This window comes from Giraffa tippelskirchi, chromosome 4 (assembly GCF_054371585.1).
Source record: "Giraffa tippelskirchi isolate mGirTip1 chromosome 4, T2T-mGirTip1v1.2.pri, whole genome shotgun sequence".
Taxonomy (NCBI): domain Eukaryota; kingdom Metazoa; phylum Chordata; class Mammalia; order Artiodactyla; family Giraffidae; genus Giraffa; species Giraffa tippelskirchi.
Genome location: NC_137278.1, coordinates 13281049 through 13288905, shown reverse-complemented (window position 1 = coordinate 13288905; position 7857 = coordinate 13281049).

Genomic DNA, 7857 nt, shown 5'->3' with positions numbered 1-7857 from the left:
AGGGGGGAGGCTAGAAATGCATTGAGCAATTTTTGGTTTTTGCCGTGACTGAGCTTACTATTAGCCAGCTAAACTTCCTGCCCTGTGTGTGGGAAAAGTCCTACACAAAATGTCAATAGTGCCCCATTGAGAAACCACTCAAGAAAACAGTACTGGCTTTGGAGTCATTCCTGACCTGGATTGAGTCCCAGCACTGCGATTCCAAGACTTTGTGACTCCGACTGAAGTTGCTTCATCTCTGTGAGCCTCAATTCTGGCAAACATGGTCTGCGAAGTGCCCAGATGTATCTGGCATGTCCTGGTTGTTCAGCAAACACAAACATCCTTTCCTGCTCAAGAACACACCAGAAAGTATCGAGGAGAAGCAGCTTTGGATTCCAGCATCCCATCCATACCCTTTTCCCTCCCACTCTGGACGGCTCTGAAGCCTGCCAGGCTCCGGAAAGGCAGGGGACTTTTCATCCCCATAACCTTTCCTTCTTCTCTTCTTCCAGGCTCACGGCCAAAGGAAAGAGAGCCTCTCTTCCTACCAGCTCTGAGGTTTCGGACAAAAGCCACTTACTGCTCTGAGCCTTGGCTTCCTCATTTGGCAGGTAGGGAAGCGGAATGCTGGTGGATATCAGTTGCCTCTGCCTGCCCTGTGTCCCTTCCCTCTTTTTTTGTACCCATTTTTCTTCTGGGGAGCGTCCCTCTCTCCTTCTCAGTTCACATGGGCACCTGCTCTACGACTAGCCAGGAGGAATCAGGACAGTCCATCCGCCTGCCCACAGCATTTGGTTCAGGGATGGGCACGTGAGCTAAGCTGGAGCAACCCTAAGCATCCAGGAAAGAGACATCCTCTTTTCATTTGGGATTGGGTCACTAGGACCATGTAAGCCTGGAGCTGCCCCAGAGCTTGGGGGAGCATCTGCCTGAGAGTGAAGTCAACTAGAGGGGGCGAAAAAAAGATTAGAAAGAGAGAAAGAGAGAGAGATGGAGACAGGGATATACAGAGAGAGCGGAGAAACTTGACATCTAGATGCAGCCATACCTGTCCCCAGTTTTTCAGCTTGGGAGCCAACACTTTTTCTTTTGCCAAAATCATTTGGAGTTGAGTGTGGGTCACTTGTCATAGAAATACTCCTGATTTATTCAGGGGTTAAACCATCTATGTCAGAAGGTTTCTGTGTGGATCAAAAGAGAAGGTGATGTAACTGAAAATGTTTTTCTAAACTGCATGTGGCTGAATGACTGTAAGTTATTAACCGAGGTGCTAAGGCAGGAACACACATTCCACACCAGTGATGAATCAGTCCACTTCTATCTGAAAGGCTCAAGAAACCGGACTTCTAAGCCTCTTGTCTGAGAACTGAAGAGTTGTTTGGAAGTGTGAATTCTTGCTCCCGACATTTTCAGCTTATTGGAGGCAGACCTTCAGAGGATGAGGTGTCCTTGCACTGGGGCACCACTTTCATAGATGACTTGTTCCCAGGTTGGTCATTTTATGCGAGGCCGTAGGACACAGAGGAAAGAGACCCGGCCTGTTTGGGCAGCCCGTGCCTTGCTCTGAGCCTCCGAGTCTGACACTGAGCAGGTCTGGGTTGGACCTTCTCTCAGGCGGCTCCGGGCTCTGACCGGCTGTGGTTCTGCAATTCTCTGACCCTCTCCTGGGACAAGCAAGGTCTTCTCACCTCTGGAGTCGGCAACACACACCCGTTCCTGGGTTCTCCAGAGAAGTCACACATCAGCAACCACAGCCCACACCGGAAAGAGACTCCTCTGTGTCCGGCAGACACAGCGGGCCCAATCTCCATTTCCAACTCGGGGTTCCTTCCTGTCTAATCCCCCAAACTCAAGTTCCCCATCTCCTTTGCCAGCAAGTGAGGTCATGTAGCACAGTTCTGGGGAAGGAGGTGCTGGTGGAAGTCAGCTGGAACTCAGGCTGGAGGACACAACACATTCTGAGAGTGATGGAACAGAAAGACCAAAGAGCCTGGCCTTCTGATGGCATTCTCTAGCAGCCAAGGTGCCTGGATGGCTTAACTTCTACACCAGAAGATTCCAGAAGAATCCTCTTTTTGTTTTGTTTTGTATCTGTTTGCTTAAGCTTCTATGTTTGGAGCTTTGCTGTAGGTAGCCAAATGCATTCCTAGTATTCTAGGTGAGCACCTGCCTGCATCCATTCTTTCTTAAATTCTTTCTGGTGTCCAGAACAAGCTTTCTTCACGTGCAGGACCACACTGACTGAATCAACTTAATTATTGTTAATTATTAATTAATATTAATTATTTCATACCAATACTAATAATGCCGAAGCTCCAATATTGTGGCCTCCTAATGCAAAGAGCCAACTCATTGGAGAAGACCCTGATGCTGGGAAAGATTGAGGGCAGGAGGAGAAGGGGATGACAGAGGATGAGATGGTTGGCTGGCATCACCAACTCAGTGGACATGAGTTTGAGCAAACACTGGGAGATGGTGCAGGACAGGGGAGCCTGGACTGTGGCAGTGCATGGGGTCGCAAAGAGTCAGACACGACTGAGCGACTGAACAGTAACGAATAACAATACTAATAATAAGTCCACCAGTAACGATCATTTACCAAGTATCTCTCAAGTGTCAGGGATTGAGCTGAGCAGTCTTATCTTCGCAGTGCTCCCAGGAAATAGGTATTGTTACAGCCCTTATTTCCAGATGAGGAAACCGAGCCTCAGCAATGACACATGACTGGCTGCAATATTGAATATGGAAGCTGGATTCCACATCTAGTGCCACCTGACTCTGAGACCCCGTTTCCCTCCTTCAGCACATCTAATTCAACAGGCTTAGTTATTCATTTTTAAAATATTTTTTTTGAAACATTGTGGTTCAAATGTGGACCATTTTTTATAAGTCTCTATTGAATTTGTTACAATATGGCTTCTGTTTTATGTTTTGGCTTTTTGGTGATGAGGTATGTGTGGTCCCAGCTCCCCGACCGGGGTTTGAACCCGCACCCCCTGCATTGGAAGGTGAAGTCTTAACCGCTGGACCACCAGGGAAGGTTATTAGTAAGTTGGGAAACAGGTCCAGGAGGGAGAAGAGTGACTTGCCTGGGGACCGCACCTTCTAGGCCTCCATTCCAGGACTCTTTTTATGATATCCTGCTGCTCAGCTGAGACTTGACAGCCAGGTCGAGGGCTGGGGCAGTGAGAGCTACTGAAGGTTCTGAGCAGTTAGGAGAGCATTTCACTACCGCAATAGGATCATGGAAACTGCTGCTCCTTCTTCAGCTCTGATGGAGGAGGAGGGGGATGCAGAGACTGATACTTTGCAGCCCAGCAACCTCTGGAACATTTATTGTACCTTCACAAGACAACAGCTCTTTCCCAGCCCCTCCAGCTCTTCCATCACAGGTGGTTGGGCCCCCAGATCCCAGGAGCTGATGTCTGATCCTCGAAGATTATTCAGATGGCACCAGCTGCCTAGTAGTGAGGTCCGTAGGACAGGGGACTCTGCAGTGGAAACTCCCCAGACGAGCCTGAGGACTCTCCACTCACCAACCTCCTGCTTGTTTATCTGCCTTCTTGTCCCTGCCTCTGCCTGGATGGGGATGTTTGTTTTAAAGATTCAGGACTTGGGATCCAAGAGAGCCAGGGATGGGGTACAGCAGGGAGTTACCTTGTCAGCTTCACAGCAAACAGACCAGGGAGACTTTGATTCCAGCTCTGCCACCTACTAGTCCGTGGCCTTTAGCGGTCAGTTTTCCTGTTTATAGCTTCCCTGGTGGCTCAGAGGTTGAAGCGTCTGCCTCCAATGCGGGAGACCTGGGTTCGATTCCTGGGTCGGGAAGATCCCCTGGAGAAGGAAATGGCAAACCACTCCAGTATTCTTGCCTGGAGAATCCCATGGACGGAGGAGCCTGGCAGGCTACAGTCCACGGGGTCGCAAAGAGTCGGACACGACTGAGCGACTTTCCTTTCCTTTCCTTTCCTTTTCCTTTTCCTGTTTATGAACATGGGGACAAGTAGAGAATCGATCTTAGGGAGATGTTATAATTATGAAGGAGACGTTGCATCAAAACCCCTTAGCATGCCTGCTTCACCGCACGATCGAGGGAAATCTTTGCATCTCGGTTTCCTCTTTTGCATTATGGGGATAATGCTACTTTCCTCTCGGAGCGGCTGTGAGAATTTGGCTGAGAGGAATGTAAAAACACTTTGTGATTCTCAGTTCTTAGCTTTTCAGCTGGACTCTGCTGCTTAAATTGGACCACCCAGCCTCCCCCTGATTCTGTACCATGCAATTTCTGTCTCCTTTTAACTGACTCCAAACACTGGCTGGGATTGGGTCTTGAAACCTAACCCTTACTAGTTGTGCAACCTTGGGTAAGCCATGTCAGCTTTTTGGGCCTCGGTTTCTTTCCCTGTAAAACGAAGGTCATCATTTTTTTGTAGGGCTGTTGGGAAATTGACACATGATAGCACATGTGAAATATGTGATACTCTGCCTGGCCCACAGGAGGGACTTGAAATATTAACGATCATTATTATTACTACTGATGCCCAACCCCAGCCTGGTACTGAGCAGGTAAAGAGGAGGCAGAGAGTTTTGCATGAAGCCCTCCTGCTCAGGCAGGGAACGTTAGGGAGAGCAGGTAATGAATTAACATTCGGTTCCTGCTGGAGGTTGGTCATACCTATAATGTTGCTCAGAATTACGCACATCATCGTGTTTTGTCCTCACGATAACTCGTTGTTGTTCAGTTACTGAATTGTGTCTGACCCTGTGACCTCATGGACTGCAGCACGCCAGGCTTTCCTGTCCTTCACTATCTCCTACAGTTTACTCAAATTCATGTCCATTGAGTCAGTGATGCTATCTAACCATCTCATGCTCTGTTGGCCTCTTCTCCTTTTCCTTCAATCTTTCCCAGCATCAGGGTCTTTTCCAATGAGTTGGCTTTTTGCATCAGGCGGCCAAAGTATTGGAGCTTCAGCATCAGTCCTTCCAATGAATATTCAGGGTTGACTTTCTTTAGGATTGACTGGTTTGATCTCCTTGCTGTCCAAGGGGCTCTCAAGAGTCTTCCAGCACCACAATTCAAAAGCATCAATTCTTTGGCGCTCAGCTTCTTTATGGTCCAACTTTCACATCCATACATGACTACTGGAAAAACCATAGCTTTGACTATATGGACCTTTGTTGGCAAAGTGACATCTCGGCTTTTTAATACACTGTCTAGGTTTGTTTTTCCTTCCAAGGAGCAAGAGTCTTGTAAGGTACAATAACTCTTACAGGAATGGAATTATGGACTCCATTTTACAGATGGGGAAACTGAGGCCCAAAAAGGGCAGTTGGCTGCCTCAGGTCACACTGAAAGCTCATGAGGAATGGGGAGGGGAATCTGAAGAGATGTTAGGTTGATTCCAGAGCTTTCCCGCCTGACTGAGAAGCTGCCTCCGGAGGTGGGGCTGGGTGGGGCTGGGTGGGACTGGGCCCCTGAGTGATTCAGGTAAGAGTCAGCTCTGATTTCCCCGGGCTTCCACGGGCTTCCAGTAGAGTTGCCAGGTAGTGTGTGTGATCGGGGTGGAGCCTTGCGTGGGGCTAAGCAGAGGGAAACCCCACCCTATGTCCTAGATGGGAAATAGGGAAGGAGGTCCTTGCCACCTGAGCTGGGAGGGGCTCAGGGCCTGGGGTGGAGCTGGGCCTGTGAGGCTGTTGAGGGTGCCTGCCGTGGGCTCAGCTGGGAGAGTCAGAGAAACTGAGGCAGAGTACTGACACTTCTGGTTGTTGTCACAGCAGATGGATGGGGTGGCAGTCACCTCAGTGAGGCTAGCCCTGTACCCTCACTCACAGAAGGTCTATATTTTTTCACAGATTCAACCACTCAGACACTCATTCATTTCTTTATTCCATAAATCTGTGTTGGTGGACACCTTCTCTGTTCCAGATCTTGTGTTTAGCCCTGGGAATACAAGAGTGACCAAGACGCCCGCAGCCTAATGAGGGACAGAAAGGGACCACACGTGCCAGTGTGCTGCCTGCTGTGACCAGAGGCGGCCCTGGAGAGTCCTCAGAGGACAGAAAGGGGTGGAGGGGTATCAGAAGATGCTTCCCTGGGGACACAGAGCCGGTCCTCGTACAGCGAACAGATGTTCACCATCGTGAGGGTTAAGGAAATCCCCTAGATGTGGAGGTTACAGGCTTTGGAGTAAAAGAGCTATGGCCTTTCCAGGGTCAGGGTGAGGACTGCCTGGGACACCCCCTTCCCTCACCCTGTATCTAGCTGCCTGCAGGCTCTGCTACAGGCATGCATCAAACACAGTGAGTCTAGATTTGAATTTGAATGCCACCTACCAGAGCCTGCTCCCCAGCCCTGGTTCCCTCCCTGGGTGTTATCACCAGCATCATGCCAGGAACCTAGGCATCTTCCTTCACATCTCTCTTTCCCTGAAGCTCCAGTGCTAATCAATCACCGTGCTCTTGCCGCCTTCTCTCTCATCTCCCTTGCCCCCACACCCCCTTTTGGTGTGGTCCTGTCCCTGGGGTGCTGCCTGGGCACCCTATCTGCCATTCTGCCTCTGGTGTCTCCTTCACTGCATCCTTTGTGAGACCTCCAGCTCCGGTCACACAGCCTGGCCACAGTGAGGGCGGAATCCCTCCACGCCTTTTCTTAGAAACCATCTGATTTGCCCTTTACATTGTTCAAATGGGAAACCAGAGGCCCGCAGAGGTGCAGACACTTGTCTGAGGTCAAACCAGGAGAAGAGTCCTTGAACTCGGATCTCTGACCCCCAGGTTCTTTCTCTCAGTGCCAGGCACACAAGTGCTGTTCCTCTGAGTTCTGGAGGGTGGCTTGGGAGTGAGGAGTCAACAGGAGGTACAGGGCGGGGAACTGGCTGTGCTCCAGGCTTGAAGGGAGAGAGGACCCAGGAGTGGAGATGGGGCTTCATCCAAGTTCTTCTTTTTTCATCACAGAAATCCCCCTTTTCTTTGGGTAACTGGACTCCCTGAATCTCACCCTAATCCCATTCCTCTGGCTGATAGCCCAAGCTTCATGTCTCCTCGCCCCATCCAGGTAGTTATCGGGGGCTCTGGATCTGGGTGGGGGATCTGGATGCCCCAGCACTCCAGGTCCCCAGGTCCTCTACCGGCTCCACTCCCTCTGGCATTTGCCCTGGCATTTGCTTGCTCTGTCTCTCTGGGGCAGCTGGCTTTTGTCCCAGTGGAGCATGGGAAATAGCTCAGATGGGGACATAGGAGGGACTCTGCGGCAGGCCTCCACTCCCTCTGGCATTTGCCCTGGCATTTGCTTGCTCTGTCTCTCTGGGGCAGCTGGCTTTTGTCCCAGTGGAGCATGGGAAACAGCTCAGGTGGGGACATAGGAGGGGCTCTGTGGCAGGCTTCACTTCTCCCATGCTTCTCTCTCTGCACCCAGAGATGTCTGGGAGCCTGCATACAGACCTTTGAGCCCTCCCTCCTGGCCTTCCAGGCTCTGGGGCTCACAGGATGGCTGGGTGTGGTGGGGAAACTGAGGGAGAAAATCTGTGAATGTGGGGACCAGGAGACTCTGTGGGACCCAGGGCGCACCCCTCTCTTCTAAGATCGGTTCCCCCAGCTACAAAAGAGAGGAGCTGGATGCTGGGACTCTGTAAAGTAGGTACATGAATGTACAACTAGTGGAGCTTCCACCCTGGCCACCCTGGAGCCTGAGGCAGGAGATCTTTGAAAAGAATGCTTCCTGGTCACGGGGCACCTACTCTGTGCTAGGCACTGCATTAGGAAGTTTGTGTGCATGACCTCGTGGAAACTTACAACCATCTCTGGGTTGGGTTTTATTATAATAGCAGCCTCACCTTATAAATGAGAATACTGCGGACCAGACAGGTTAAGTAC